Genomic DNA, 16,346 nt, shown 5'->3' with positions numbered 1-16,346 from the left:
TAGTGGACTAAGAACCGTGGGAAATCACTTGGTGCTTGTTAAACTTACTGTTCGCAGGATGTATCTGTAAGTTTAGCATCGTTATTGCATCATCACAGCTTGCTTCCTCGTTACTGCCCAGCATTCTTTTTTGTAACCCAGGCATGCTCCTCCATACCCATGGCTGTGGAAAGGTTCCCAAGCCTTCACTTGAAGGGACCCCATTTGCAAACATCATTTCCGAGCTGACCACAGAGTCCTACCCGGTTGTTTGGTTTCACGCCTCAGCCTACACTTCGGTGTCTTTTTCAACTGTTGTTTAGTTTTGCATTTCACGTTTAGAGGCAGAGGTGCTGCAGGACAAGCTGTCCACCTTCGCGCCTGCGCTCATTTGCTCCCATCTATTAGAAGGCATTTGATTTCCAAGTATTATCTTCCATTTGTGCCTTCAGCCACTTCCTGTCCAGTTTCTGCTCTTCAGTGTTCAAGTCATAGGTCTTATGAGAATAAAATAAAAACAAAAGCACCTCCCCTATGTTGTGGCTTTTTTTTCCCCCTCAAGTGGTTGCTCAAATCCCCCTGTCATTAAGCTGCTTGAAAGCATAGTATTTGCTTCAGCTTCTGCCCCTTCTCTTTCATTTTCAAGAATCCTTTGTCTGTTCCGTTTGCTAATGATGTGGAGACGAAGTTGTCCTTGCCTACCTTCTACTGACCTGTTGAAGGCCAGTCACTAACTGCGCATCCCATTGTATTTTATTTAGCCTGGCTGTGGTGACTCTAGTCCAAGACCATTCACTGCTTGTCTTTGGCAGTGGCATGGCCTATGTTGTAAATGCCGTTCTCTGGGATTCACATCTCACTTTTACTTCCTAAGCCTGTATGTTCTCCTTGGATGATCTGTCCACACACGTGGATCCTCCTGATGCTTAAGATCTACTCTTCAATTCTGTGTTTCATATCAGACTTACTGAGGTCTGGCTTACTTGTTTCCTGGACGCTTCTACCTGGGTGCCTTAAAGACCCCTCAATCTCAGTATGAAACAAGCAAACTTGCTGTTTTTCTTCCTTGGTTTCTCCTATTTTTTCATCCAGTTATGTAATGATACTACTATATTACAACTGAAACTAGAAATCAGAGTCATCCTACATTCTTTAATGTGCTTTGTTGTAGAGTGTGAGAGCAATCGCTCAGGACCCACATGTAGGATTTAAGGAGGAATCTTTATTGCCGAAGCTTGGAGACAGCAGCTCCCCCTACACTGTAGGAGCCTCTGTACCAAGACCAAAACTCAGGGGTTTTTAAGCTGTCATCCTCTAATCATTGAAAGACTTACCGAGGCAGGAGGCAGGAAGACAGCTAGCTACCAGAGCCCAAAGTTTTCCCGTAGTTACCCTAACGTAGTGCAGTACAAGGCAGGAGGGGCCCGGTGTGCAGAGCCTCTGGGGTCATTTCTGTGGTGTCAGTTGTTCTGAATAGTGCAGAAGGCAGGAGGGGTGGGGCACACACAAGGAGCCTCTGGAACTGTTTTCACACCTTCAGTTAACGTGAATGGTTCTAGAGGAGGTGGGAAGGGCTGTTCCCTGTGAACTAACCAAGGTGCTAGCCATGGAGGGCTGCACTCCATCACACCTTCTGCCTATGTCACCTATATTCCATTGGTCATTAGACCCTATTTTTGGTTAGAATTTTTTCATGTTTATCTTAGCTATTATATTAGTGTCTTTTACAGTCTGGTCGGGAAATTCTCTAGTTTATCATTTTTCTCTGCGACCAGAAAGAAACTGCTAAGTTGCTTCTGTTAATCCCACTTACCTCTTTGGAAGTCTTGACTCTCCATTTCCTGCAGTCAAGTGTAGAATGGCACTCAAGAGACCCTCCATGTCCGGCACTTGCCCTTCTAGCTTTTCTCTCAACCTTCCTAGATACTTACTTTTGCCTCTTTCTTTTTAGCTGGTTACTACTGAACACACCCAACAACTTCAAACTGGTAGTATTTCTCTTTTCTCTACTTGGTTCGTGCTATTGCTTTTCCCATTAGTCTTTCCTTGCCTATTAAATTTCTAGTGATCCATCTAAGATCTGGGTTAAGTGTCTATCATGCCTTTTCCTCCACCCAAGCAGGAGTAAATATTTCTTTCTTGTTATCACTGTCTACTTCTCTGATTGTATATGACATGTTTAGTTGGAATTATTTGGTTATAGATTTTTCACTCTTACCAAACCGTGAACTTTTGAGGAATGGAAGTTTGCCGTGTTCACTTCTATTGCTTACAGCATATGAGGCACTCAGATATTTGCTGAATGTATGTGAGGATACGGAAAGATGGGGCAGGTGGTCTGCAGGAGAAGGAAGTTGGAGTCAGAGTTCTTACTTCTCACTCAGGGCACCAGGAAAATCATCATGAGGCAAGTGGAAGACAGTGTCAATGGCCTGTGCAGTGGCATGGGGGATGGAAAGTGACATTTGCTAAATACTGTTGTTTTTTTTTTTTCCCACTGCCTGCTACATTTTGGTTTGTTTATTGTCACACAGACTTACCGATGATGCTAATAGCAAAAAACAAAAAACAAAAACCCAGTAAACTTCTCTTCCTGCTCTCATTTTCCCCATCTTGACTGCAGCTTTGGGGTTGATGATTCTGCCAATTAGGGGGCCAGTGCAGGTCCTTCTGAAGAAGGGAGTTTACTTTGAAGACCTGAAAGATACCTTGTCTCTTCATCTGGATCTTGAACCAGTAAGGTCACAGTTTCTCAAGCAGAAAGGAAACAGGGAAAAACAAATAAGAGCTTATTACTTCATGGAATAAAAAAGATACAAATTGAGTGATGAAGTGCATGGTTAGCTACACTGGGGGATACATGAAGTGGAAGAGCATGAGATGCAGTTTGAGAGGTAAATGGAGGCCAGCTTGTCTGTCTGTCTGCTTTTATCTATCTGTCTGCTAGCAGCCTGTATTACTCAAATTGTGGGTTGTGCCCCATTACTCGATTGTTAAATGGATTTGTGCTATGTAGCCACATTTAAAAAGAGAGCATAAAATAGAAACTTACAGTACTTACTGCACATGGTAAGGGTATCTTTTGTGATCTTTCATTTTTTAATTGTGTATGTTTTTGAACATTTACATTAGAAGGCAATGGATTTGAAATCTCAAGCATGCAGATTCGCCTTTTCTTTTTTATCTAATGACAGCATTCTTACTGTGTGAAAGAAAAATAAACTTCTGAATGTATCAAAAGCCTAAAATGGGCTAGAGTAGAATGTTCTTGTTTGTCTATGTACCCACCTCTCTCTGGTGCCATTTGATGTCCGTCCTTCATCAGAAGGCCGTGGTGCACTGTGTGCTGGCTAGCTTCTGACGCCCTTGTCACAGCAACAGTGGCTGGTCTCTCCGTCAGCAGCTGAGGGTGGAGGTTGTTAGCTCGGCTGGTGGGGCTCCCTGATTGCTGAACTTTGATAGCAGCGCCTATGTGCACCTGCTTTTGTCATAGTATGGTTCCTAGGAGCAGATTTAGGTTATGAACAGAAATTATAGAACCACGTTTATTTGCTGAGGGAGAAATTGACAACTGTAGTTGACTGTCTCTCCTAGATGTTGCTTAAGATAATGACTGTACTGGGGTCATGGATTTATGTATAAAGAGGGGAGAACAGGTAATTCTGAGACTCCTCTAACAGATCTGAATGTTCGAGAGCATCTTAAATGTAGCTTTTACTTGCATAGTGTCACTCCAGGTGAACCATTTGTGTAAAAGGGCTTCAGAGTTAATCAGCTGTCTTCCTTGAGAATTAATCTACACTTTTGAAGTACAGATGTGTCAACGTTTCTATTTTAACAGAGCCTTCAAAGACCATCTTATGATTGTTAAATAAAGAACTGGATGTTTTCATAAAATGCTTTTCAGTTTTTCAACTTTGTTTATAAAGTCTCTTATACGTCGCTTTCCTGTTTTTATCTTGAGCCTCTGCACTTATCTACCCACAATGCCTTTGGTTACTTTAACTGTTCAGCTGGGAAAAATGGTGTTTTCTTTTTAAGGTTTAGTTATTTGAAAGAGCGAAGGCGAGAGAAATCTCTCCCATCTACTGGTTTATTCCCTCAGGGGTCACCATGTAAAAAAGGGCCAGGTCAGGTTGCAGCCAGGAGTGAGGAAGTTCAACAGGGTCTCCCATGTCAGTGGAAGGGTCCAGACACTTGGCACATTTTCCACTGCTTTTCCCAGGCCATTACAGGAAGTTGGATCGGAAGTGGAGCAGGTGCAGCACAAACTGGTACCCATATGGGACGCCATCATCAATTGTTCTATGCCAGGCACTGGTGGCTGCACACTGGTAAATAAGGGGCATACAATGACCCTTACTTCGTGAAATTATGGAAGAAAGCAGATGTTTGAAGATAAACAACACGTGTAAGTTGGGTTACAAAAGTCAATTACAAAGTGAAATGTACTTCAATATTCTGACCTAGTCTGTGATGGGCAGGACAAGCCTTCTTGATAATATTATTTTTTGAACCCCTTTCTTCCTTAATTGGAGAGAAACAGAATATGTGAACAAATACATGACTGTGACCATCTCAAAGGGTGATAAGCTTTATGAAGAAAATCAAATTAGGTAATGTAATACTGCTGGTCTGAGAGCAGAACAATCAGGAAAGATCCTCAGGAGAAACTAACTTAACAAAATACTTTTTTTGTTGTTGTTTAATTGAAAAATAGAGAAACAGAGAGATCCTGCATCCAAAAGTTCAAATCCCCAAATGCCTGTAACACTGTGGCTAGGCCATGCTGAAGCCAGGACAGTGGAGCTCAGTTTGGGTCTCCCAGATGAGTGTTAGGGATCCAAGCGCATGGGATGTCCCATGCTACCTACCAAGGGGTCCCCTAGGCAGGCTATGAATCAGCAGCAAAGCTGGAACTTGAACGCTGGCACTTTGCTGTGGGCTGTGTGGGTGGTCGCAAACATCGTTGTAACTACCATGCCAAATGACCGAGTTCTCAGTAGTGAAAGGAAATTTTCCTGGTGGAGATCTAGGAAAAGAAAATTCCAAGGGAAAATAATGACTAAAGAGTGCGTTAGCATAAGGTGGAGAGCTAGTGTGTCTAAGGCCTACAGCCTTAGAGTGGAACTCCAGAAGCAGAGACTGGCAACACTGCAGATTGAAAATTATGAAATGTGGAAAGGGTGTTAGATTTTATTCTAAATGTAGCAATAAAATCACTCGATAGATTGTACCTGTTTTATTAAAATGTTCTACTTTGCTGGATCTGTGTTATTTGATCTTTAGCCATGTCATTTTGATTTAACAATGCCCGTTTTCATACTATTTGTAACAATAACATGCACGATCTTAGAAACTTTGAAAAACGTTTTGCTTGCCTTGGAGGATCAGAAATCCTTAATTTCTCCCCGTATAATTGACATTTCGCAACTGTCCACTTCTGGACCTCTGCCGTTCCCAGGAAATCTTCTCCAAGGTGTAGCAAGGACGGCTGGGTGTTGAGGTGGTGGGTGTACGTTTCAGTTTCTCCATGGAGATTATGTTTCTGCTCTGATCTCCTCCTGCGTCCTTTGTTGATAATGCTATAGCTTATGATTGATATCTTAGTCTCCAAAAATGTCTGTAGTATTTTTCATGAACCTTATATTCACTTTCTAGAAAAGTTGTTTATACTGTTTCACTTCCCAAATCCATTGCTATTTTAAGAACTTCCATTAATTTGATGTGAACAAAATCAGTTTTGCTCAGGTCAGGTGCTGTGGCTTGGTGAGCTAAGCTTCCACCTGCAATGCCAATACACCATTTGTTGTGTCTTGTCTGTTTCACTTCCCATATAGCTCTTTTATTGGAAAGGCAGATTTACAGAGAGGAGGAGAGACGGAGAGGAAGATCTTCTGTCCAGTGGTTCACTCCCCAAGTGGCTGCAATGGCTGGAGCTGAGCCAATCCAAAGCCAGGAGCCAGGAGCTTCTTCCAGGTCTCCCACGTGGGTTGCAGGGTCCCCAGGCTTTGGGCCGTCCTCGACTGCTTTTCCAGGCCACAGGCAGGGAGCTGGATGGGGAGTGGGATTGCCGGAATTATGGCCTGCATCCATATGGGATCCCGGTGCGTTCAAGGCAAGGACTTTAACCACTACACTATTGCACCAAGCCCTATGCATAACATTCTATTAATATTGCCTTAAAACATTTTTATGAGCCTTAAATAAGACAGTAGGTATGAAATGAGCATATAAATGCCATATATATAAAATGTTATTACTCATATTTAGCCAGATTTCTGCCTAATGAGAAGATAGTTGGGAAAAATGGAAGGAGATTAAACCTAAAACAAGCTTCAGAAATAAATATTTGAGGCTAGTGATGTTTTTATTCAGTTACATGGATTTTGAAAAAAAAAATTCGTAGTATTAAGTCCCTTCTTTAATTTGTCTCATGGATTACTTTACCTGATGGAAATAATCAAAGGCATGAAAAACGGGGGAAGGATGGCAGACAGTGGGACTCGGCCTTGAGACCAATTTTATTACTGTCATATGATCTGTGGTGTTAGGAGCAGCTAAACATGTCTGATATGTTTCTCAAAAATATTAGATCTGAAATCCATGAAATTTTTTTAATTCTTTTTTTTTTAATTGGAAAAGCAGATTTCTAGGGAGAAGGAGAGACAGATAGAAAGATCTTCCATCCAGTAATTCATTCCCTAAATGGCTACAACAGGCGGAGCTGAGCTAATCCCAAGCTATGAGCCTTCTTTGGATCTCTCACGTGGTTGCAGGGTCCCAAGGACTTGAGACATTGCCTGCTGCTTTCTCCAGGCCACAGGCAGGAAGCTGGATGGGAAATGGAGCTGCCAGGACCCGAACCAGCGTCCATATGGGATGCCATTGCTTTCAGGCTGAGGGTTAGCCCATTGAGCCATGTAGGTGGCCCCAAAATCCATGAATTTCTCTCCGGCTTAGATGGGTATTGAGAACATGTGCTTTCATTGCTGGTAGTTTAGTGTTTTTATTGTTCAATAATTCAGTTTGAGAAGTAGAGCTGGATTATTCCTGCCCAGTCTGTTTCTTGCTACTGAGGTACAGTAACATGGCTTTTGAAAAACTGAAGATCCTTTGATGTGGTGGGACAAGTACAGGTGTGTCATTTATGTTAAAGCATTCCTATGTTTAAGTTGCTTATCAAGTTTCACTACATATGTCCCAATTTTTAAAAGGTTAATATTTGCTTGTATTAGGTATCTCTTTTTTCACCATTAAGAACATTGAATTTTATATCTGAAGGAAGAATGACTTCATTAATAATGTGATCTCTGTTTTTGTACCATTTCTGTATAAAAGCTAGGAAATTAACTTCCAATTGCATTTCTCTGCTGTGCACTTGATCGAGACCATGAATAGTGAACCTTTTTTTCACGAAGGGCTGTCTACCACCAGAGAAAATCTTTTTGATTCTATGTCAAAAGTGATGTACTCTTTTACAGAGAACTTTAGCCTCATTAATTCGTTCAACAATCATTTTTAACTTCTTATTAAGTATTGGGTCTTGTTCTGGGCACCCAGAATTCAACACTGAATGACAGAAGAGTCTTCTTTTTCTCGAGATAAAATGTCTGAAAATTGTGAGACATATAATGAACAAGTTGCTATGTGGAATAATGATAGATACCAACAATAGTTGAGAAAAAGTAGGCAAGTTAGAGGTACAGAGAATGAAAAATGTAGAAGGGGATGATATTTAGTTGGATCATAGTAAGGAAAATCTCTCCCATTGCAGACATTCTAGCAGAGATGCGGGTGAGGTAATGGGGTGGGAACCCCCGAAATGCTAGTCAGTAGAGACGTCTCTGCTTGGTTTGTGCAGCAAGCAGCAAGAGAGCCAGCCTAATCAGAGCAGAGAAAATGGTAGAAAACGCAGGAGATTTTGAGGTCAAGAGGTAGCTCTGGCCCGGCGACGTGGCCTAGCGCCTTGAAAGCCCCGGGATCCCATATGGGCGCTGGTTCTAATCCCGACAGCTCCACTTCCCATCCAGCTCCCTGCTTGTGGCCTGGGAAAGCAGTTGAGGACGGCCCAAAGCCTTGGGACCCTGCACCCGCGTGGGAGACCCGGAAGAAGTTCCAGGTTCCCGGCATCGGATCGGCGCAGCACCGGCCCATTGCAGCTCACTTGGAGAGTGAATCATCGGATGGAAGATCTTCCTCTCTGTCTCTCCTCCTCTCTGTATATCTGACTTTGTAATAAAATAAATAAATCTTAAAAAAAAAAGAGGTAGCTAGAGGACACACGAGGTCATAGAACTGGGAGAGACTGGATTTTTTTTTTTAAGATCAATAATTCTGAAATTGAGGTTATGACCCACTAGCCAATGTTAACCTACAAACTGAAGAGCAGGCAGCCTTTAGAAAACAGTGTAGGGCCAACAGTACATCGGACAACAAATGGTAAAAATTGCTTCATGCAAGTTGTTTTCACTTTTTGGGACTGTGTGTTTGTTGGTTTGAAACGAATTCTTACTATAGAGTTTGATTTTTAAGAAGTGAAATACTGACCTTGCTCCTATGTTTTGTAGATAAACAGACGAAGTGGCCTGTCCTCCAAGACTCATATGTCTTCTGCATTCACATTTTGCTCTTGCTACTTCATAATTGTGGTGTGTAAATTTATGAGGAAACTTGAAACAACTCATTGAAAAATGAAATCCCTGACTCTTGACTTCGAACTAGCCTCATTCTGGGGAGTGAAACAGTGTGTGACAGATCTTTCCCCGACTCTGTTCCTCTTCCTTTCAAGTTAAGGCTGGACAAATGGGCCCAACATTGTGTTGTGCTAAGTAAAGCCAGCACCTACTATACTGGCATCTAGTGTGGGCACGGGTTCTTGTTTTGGTGTGTCAGTGCCAGTTCAGCTCCATGCTAATGGCTTGGGAAAGCAGCAGGAGATGACCCAAGCTTCCTTCCACCCAGATGAAGCTTCTGGCTCCTGGCTTCAACCTGACCCATTGCTGGCCATTTTGTGAGTGAACTAGCAGATTAAAGAACTCCCTCTGTGTCACCCTCTCTCTCTGTAACTCTTTCAAAATAAATAAATAAATCTTTAAAAACATAATGTAAAAATAGAATGAAAAAGTTTATGTTGGTATAAAATTTGTTAAAATTTGAGAGACAAAGAGATTCAGAAAGGGGGGACACAATAGGCAGCTCCCATCTGTTGATTCTCTCCCTGTGTGCCAACAGGAACTGGGACTTGGTTGGGGCAAAAGCTGGGAACCTGCAGCACCATTCATTTCCCTATGTGAGTGGCAGGGAGCCAACTATTTGGACCATCTCTGCTGCCTCCCAGGGATGGCATTCTTCTGGAAACTGAAGTCAGGAACAAGAACCAAGCGTTGAGCCCAGGCAATCCAATGTGGAATATGGGTATTCTAAGGGGTAACTTAACTGCAAGATGAAACTTTGAAATCCATGCATAGTTTATAATATGCATTTTCATGAACTTGTTGAATGTCCCTCGTGTGAATTGAGTTCCTTTGTATCAGGACAGACTTACATTTTAATTCCATTTTTCCCCTGAACATTTTGAAGTACTTTGAGATGACTGATTCCATATTCAATGAATTTTAATTTCTAAACAAAGAAAATGAAGTAAAAACTAACATTTGGCTAAAACCATCTCAATAAATTATCCTCTCTTCCTTACTATGTTTGTTTTATTTTTCATGTCTTTGTATTTTTTCTTAAATATCTAAAGTGAAGGGATACAGAGGGAGGAAAAGAAATCCAGGACCGTGAGAGATAATACAGGGCAAGTCATCCAAAATGCTAGAGATTTCCAAGGTCATAAAAAGAAAGAAATGGAGCCATCTCTGCCCCTGCCTGTCAGCCGTGCCGTTCCCAACATCTGCTCTGCCCTGCCCCAGGCCCCAGTCTTGTGCAGAAATAGTGCTAGTACAGATGAAACCACCGTCAGAGGAATGCATTTGGCGTTTATCCCTGCCCCAGGTTCCCCCTCCTCCCCTCTGTTCCCTCCTTCAGTCTTACAATAGGTGTCTTGCATGAGTTTTCACAAGTCCATCATGCTGTCACTGTGGTGTCTCCCATCAAGGTAGATTATTAACCCTATTGATGTGAGTCCATCCTTGTACTGCATGCATGAGGACTTGCTTCTCTGTTTCCACCTTAGAACATAATTATTTCCACTATATTTCCATGATGTATTCCTTTGAGTACAGTCCACCACAGGGAGAAGATTAAAAAAAATATATATAAGGATTGTAAACCTTCATCCACATGAGGTTAACGGACATGTAACAAAGGTATCAATGTGACTACCATGGTGAAAAAATGTCTTTTTCTTTTTCTTTTTTTTTTAAAGATTTATTTATTTTTATTGGAAAGGCAGATATACATAGAGGAGAAACAGAGAGGAAGATCTTGCTTCCGATGGTCCACTCCCCAAATGAGTGCAACGGCCAGTGCTGAGCCAATCCGAAGCCAGGAGCCAGGAGCTCTTCCGGGTCTCCCATGCGGGTGCAGGGTCCCAAATATTTGGGCCGTCCTCGACTGCTTTTCCAGGCCACAAGCAGGGAGCTGGATGGGGAGCGGTGTTGCTGGAATTATAGCCTGCACCCATATGGGATCCCGGGGCGTGAAAGGTGAGGATCTTAACTACTGCGCCACTGTGCTGGGCCCAAAAGAGTGTCTTTTTCCTATGCATCTTTGCATAAATAAATATCAATGTGGTCCCAAGGCACTCATGAAGGTAAAGGAGAACTAGGTCCTTATTACTTAGGGGCAGTCACAATAACAGTGATAAAAGGGACATTAACAATCTCAGGTGATTATAAATAATCAATCTCTGAATGATTAATTAATGAATTGCCTCACAAGATCTTGTTACAAAAGGTACAAGTAACTAGGAAGTGAAATAAGGTAAAATTCACATGCAAAATCCTTAGGTTTGACATCATATTATCTTATATTAGAGAAAACATATGATATATGGCTCTTTTGGGAGGTCTCTAGTTTGGCCCAGTTGATCACAGAGAATTGTATTTTATTTTTTTAAATTGCTGAGTAGTATTCTACAGTGTAGGTGAACCACAGTTTTTTTTTTTTATTAAAGATTTTTATTTTTTATTACAAAGTCAGATATACAGAGAGGAGGAGAGACAGAGAGGAAGATCTTCCATCCGATGATTCACTCCCCAAGTGAGCCGCAACGGGCCGGTACGCGCCAATCTGATGCCGGGAACCAGGAACCTCTTCCGGGTCTCCCACACGGGTGCAGGGTCCCAATGCATTGGGCCGTCCTCGACTGCTTTCCCAGGCCACAAGCAGGGAGCTGGATGGGAAGTGGAGCTACTGGGATCAGAACCGGCGCCTATATGGGATCCCGGGGCTTTCAAGGCGAGGACTTTAGCCGCTAGGCCATGCCGCCGGGCCCGAACCACAGTTTCTTTATCCAGGCCTCTGCTAATGGGCATGTAGGTTGTTTCCATGTTTTTGCGATTGTTGTTTGTGCTACAATGAACTTTGTGGTGCTTGTTACTTTCACATGTAACAGGTCTTTTGGATATATTCCCAGGAGTGGTGTTGCTGGGTCATGTGGTAGGTGGATTTTTAGTTGCCTAAGTATTCTCCATGCAGATTTTCATAGTAGTTGCACCAGCCTGCAATCCCACCAGCAGGGGAGTAGGGTTCTTTCCCCCCTCATCCCTGCAACCTTTCCAGCAGGTGTTGTTGGTAGTTTTCTGTATGTGGGCCATTCTTACTCGTGTTAAGTGGAACCTCAGTGTTGTTTTTATTTGAATTTAACCTTATTGTCAGGGAGCTTGAGCATTTTTTCATATGCCTGTTAGCCATGTGGGTTTGTTCCTTTGAGAGGTGCTCATTTCCGTTGCTCATTTCTTGACTGGTTTGTTTGTTTCGATGTCCTGGCTGTTCTGGAGTTCTTTGTATATTCTGGAAATTAGCCCTTTGTCTCCTGCGTAGTGTGCAATGATCTTCTCCCATTCGGTCGGTTGCCTTTTTAGATTGTTTCCTTTGCTGTACAGAAGCTTCTCAGCTTAATGTAGTCCCATTTGTTTCTTTGCATTTGATGATTTTTCTAGGAAGTCTGTGCCTATGCCTATATATTGCAGAGTATTTTCAACTATTCTTCCAAACGTTTGATGATTTCTCAGTGTGCAGTTAGATCTTTTATCCATTTAGATTTGATCTTTGTGTATGATGAAAGGTGTGGGTCTTGCTTCTTATTTCTACAGGCCATTAACCAGTTGTCCCAACAGCATTTATTAAAGAAACCTTCGTTGTTTCCTGGATTGTTTTCTGTTTTCTTGTTGAAGATTAGATGATTGTGCACGTGTGGCTCCCTTCTGGTGTTTCTATTCCACTCCGTTGGTCTTCTTCTCTGTTTCTGTGCCAGTACCAGGCTGTTTTGATAACTACTGCAGCCCTTTAATATTTCCAAATTTGTGAAAGACCTGGAAAAGATGAGGGGTAAATCTTTTCAAAAATTCACAATTCATATTTTGACTTTGTCGAGAGCCTCTGAAAAATGCAGTAGTTTAATATATAATATATATTATATAATATATAATAACAGGGCTGTGAAACCTGCTGTGTTGAAACTCACACTGGACACTAGGTGGCACTCTTCCACCACTTTTTCTATTCTTTCGGGAAAAGCTATCCAATATGAATTAATTCTAATCATGTTGATGTGGCAAACGCTATTCATGTCTAAGTCACAGAATTGTACAATATCTCAAATTATTTCTTGCAAAGACATATGCTTTTTTTCCTTTCTTATTAGCCTAACTGTTGAAGATTAGACTTAAAAAATATTTCTGTGAAATTTGTCACTACCAAAATATCTTTTTTATTTAAATTTTTAAATATTGATTACATAGTTGAGAAGGTTGCATATCCACGCGGGCCTCTGATTAGGGTGGTTAGGGTTGAGTTGTGAAGAAAGCTGGCTGGGACAAATGCTTCAGTTGACTTTTTTTTTCCCCTCCAGTGTCCATGGGAAGGGGCAGGCGGAGAGGAAAGGGGACCTCTGCTTGCTATGCAACTACATCAGCACCTCTGGTTGGAGGACAGTCATTTGATGATGTCTTAGAGACCCCGATGTGGACAAGGATGTCCCAAGGTGTTAACTTGAATGGTTTTGATAGTTCTGAGACATTGTTGGCTTCATTACTGCAGAGCCGAGGAAATCTTTCCAAGGTCTATTGGATGGTCATGTCTACCTCAGTGTATCCATAGACCCAGGAACATCATGCAATGCTTGGCCAGGAGAACTGTCTAACATGCACTGCTTTCCATCCTGTAACGAGGCACTCAGTGTCTTGTGCTGGCCTGGATGAGCTGGATTTCATGTCTCTTATATGCATCTGGGTATATGGGCATCAACAGCTTAAGAGACCCTGTCCCAGTCCATGCACTTTAAGTTCAGACTATATGTATTGTGGTTTTCCCTGAGAACGGGGTTTGAGTCTAGTGGTCTAGTTGGAGAAACCCCCAAGAAACCTTGCCTGGGAAGTCCTCAGGCTTGAATCTTGTGTGCACCAGTAAATGCAGGGTCAGGTTCAGCCCGTTTCCCACACCAGCCAACTCACATACTGGTGGGTGCACTGCCTAGTCGGTCCTGTGCCCAGCCCCGTCTTTCACACAAGCTAATGGATTCTGTGGCCTAGCCCAGCCTAGCCTGCCCCAGGACCAGCTCCTAAGCATACTGGCAGGTATTGCAGCCTAGTAAGGGTGACCATAAATAAAGCCCAGTAGGCCTGACCCCAGCCCCAGTTTTTGAATGTGCTGTCCGAGGTGTTGTGGCCTAGCCCAGCCTAACCTGCCCCACCTCTGTCACTCCTGTGAACTGGCTGGTGGTGCAGCCTTGACCATCCCAGCTCACATTCTGCAGTGGGTTTTGTATGCGTCAGTGGGAACTGTGGCCCAGCCCAGCTGAGGCTGCCCACAGTTCCAGCCCTTGCCTGTAGATGCTGCAGCATAGCCTGGCCTGGCCCACACCCTGTCCTGGCTGTCATGTGCACCATTGGGTGCTGCAGGCTAGCCCAGCCCAGCCTACCCTCACACCTACCCACATACATGGCATCAGGTGATGCCGTCCAGCCCACATGCATGCCTTTGGGTACTGCAGTCTTGTATGGTCTAGCCTGCCTCCAGCCCTTTCTCTTGCATTCCCCAGTAGGAGTTGCAGTCCAGCAGGGGAGTCGTGCAAGTTACCCTGCCAGACCCACTTCCAGCCCTAAATATTGCACATGTCAACAAGTACAGTAGCCTGTCCCAGCCTGGGCTACCCCCAGTCCCAACTCCCGCCATTGGGGGATACAGCCTCGTCTGGCCCAGCCTGCACCCTGTGTCAGTTCTCTCCCATGCCAGTGGATGTTGCAGCTTACCCAACACCCAGCCCACACATATGCCTATGAGTGCTGCGGCCTTGTCTGGCCCAGCCTGCCTCCAGCCTCAGCTCTTGTGGTCAAAGAAGGAGCTGCAGCCTAGTAGAAGAGTTCCCTAATTCCCCAACCAAACCCACCTCCAGCACTGGATCTCGCATGTGCCTGTAGGTGCTCAGTGTGGCATGACCCATCCTCAGTCTTGGCACTTGCTGGTGAGTACTGCATCCAGGCCCCAGCTGGCTGCTGCCCCAGTCCAACTCTTGCCAGTGGTACAAGAGTCTAACCCAGCCCTGTCCATATCTTATTCTGGCTCTCATGTGCACCAGTGGGTGCTGTGGGTGCTGTGGGTGCTGTGGGTGCTGTGGGCTGCCCCCAGACCTGGCCCTCTTGTATGCGGATAGGTGCTGCAACCTTGCCTGGCCTGAACTTCCTCAGCTCCAGCTCTCACACTTACTAGCAGGAGCTGCAGGCTAGTAGAGTAGTCCCCAAAGTTCCCCTACCAGACCTCCTCCCCATCCTGGATCTCACATATACCAGTGGGTGCTACAGACCTGCCTGGCATCATCTGCCCCTGGTCCAGTCACTTGCTACTGGGTCCTGGTGCCAAGCTCAGCCAATTGCTGGACCTAATTCTTGCATGTAGTGGCAGGTGCTGTAGCCTGGCCCAGCCTAGATGACTCTCAGGCCCAGCTCTTCTGAGTGCAGGTGGTTTCCACAACCTTGTCTGGCCTGGCCCACCACCAAAACCAAAACTCTCAGGCACTCTGGTGGATTCTACAGTCCAGTAAGGGTGAGCCCACAAATCCCCTATTAAATTTGCCCCCCGTACATTCTTCTGCTTGCTGGTGGATACTACAGCCCAGCTTGATGTGATCTAATCTTGTCCCCCGACATTCACTGATGGGTGTTGTAGCCTAACCCTGCCCAGCCTGCGCCACAACCTTGGCTTCTGCACGAGCCAGTGAATGATGCTATTTCCAGCCCAGCTCTCCCACATGGGCAGATGCCTTGGCCTGACCCAGACATGCCCTCTGGAATCCCTTTTCCGAAGCACCCATCTCAGCTCCTTTGGTTACTTGCTGGTGTAGCGGCCTGGGCCTGGGTCTGATCTGTAAAGGCCCCTAGCAGTCATTCCACTCATGTCAAACACTCCCTCTGCGGCCCCTATTGTGATACACCCCCAGACCTAACCCCATGCGGCAGTCTGTAGCCTTCCCCGTGCAGGACTCTTGCCCTCTTGGCACCCAGGTGGTATGTGTTCCTGTCTAGCTGCCCATCTAGGTGGCATCCAAACTGTCTTTTTAATTGTTAAAAAAAAATCTCAAACAGTAGGCTGCAAGACAAAAGCCACGTATGAATCATGCGCACTCTGAAGGAAAGACAAGTCTGTCCTAACACCTCTTCAGAAGGGGTGTGTCCTAAACAGTACTTCTAACACTAGCTGATCTAGTTTTGCGACTCTACAGAAGTATGTTTTTGTCTATAGCCATTGAAATCTGCATTACTTCCACCAGGAACACAGTTGTTTGTCCACAGATTTTTTTAAAAGATGCATTCCATTTTTTGTAAGGATAATATTCACAAAGACAGTAGGTGGCTATAGTTAATTCAAACGATAATTGAAATGCATGAAAATCTACATGTGCACTTAGCATATGCGGCATAGAGTTTCCCTTCTCTCTCTGTAACCAGGGTCGCTATACACTATATCCAGGACACTGTACCACTGTGCTTGAATTGTGATTTGCTTATTCCTACTATTTTCTGCTACAGACTTTAAATTGCATGGGAGTCAAAAATTTTTGAGATAGGCACAACTTTCTCTGTTTTTACAAAAGTAGTAGTTGAACAAAAGAACAGTCTCATCAAATCTGGTTATGTGTACCATTGGATTTTCCTAGAGTGAGCAAAGAATAGGAGAGAAAGGAGCATGGGAAGGAGAAGATG

At 43.9% G+C, this 16,346-nt stretch overlaps 1 protein-coding gene across 1 annotated transcript in view; it reads left to right on the top strand.

The window, feature by feature from the left end:
• Positions 1–16,346, top strand: part of NME7 (NME/NM23 family member 7) — a 210,938-nt gene that overhangs the window by 612 nt on the left and 193,980 nt on the right. The gene's annotated exons all lie outside the window — the stretch shown is intronic.

This window comes from Ochotona princeps, chromosome 2 (assembly GCF_030435755.1).
Source record: "Ochotona princeps isolate mOchPri1 chromosome 2, mOchPri1.hap1, whole genome shotgun sequence".
Taxonomy (NCBI): domain Eukaryota; kingdom Metazoa; phylum Chordata; class Mammalia; order Lagomorpha; family Ochotonidae; genus Ochotona; species Ochotona princeps.
The sequence above is the reverse complement of the archived record's forward strand: the minus strand, read 5'-3'. Positions and strand labels throughout refer to the sequence as shown.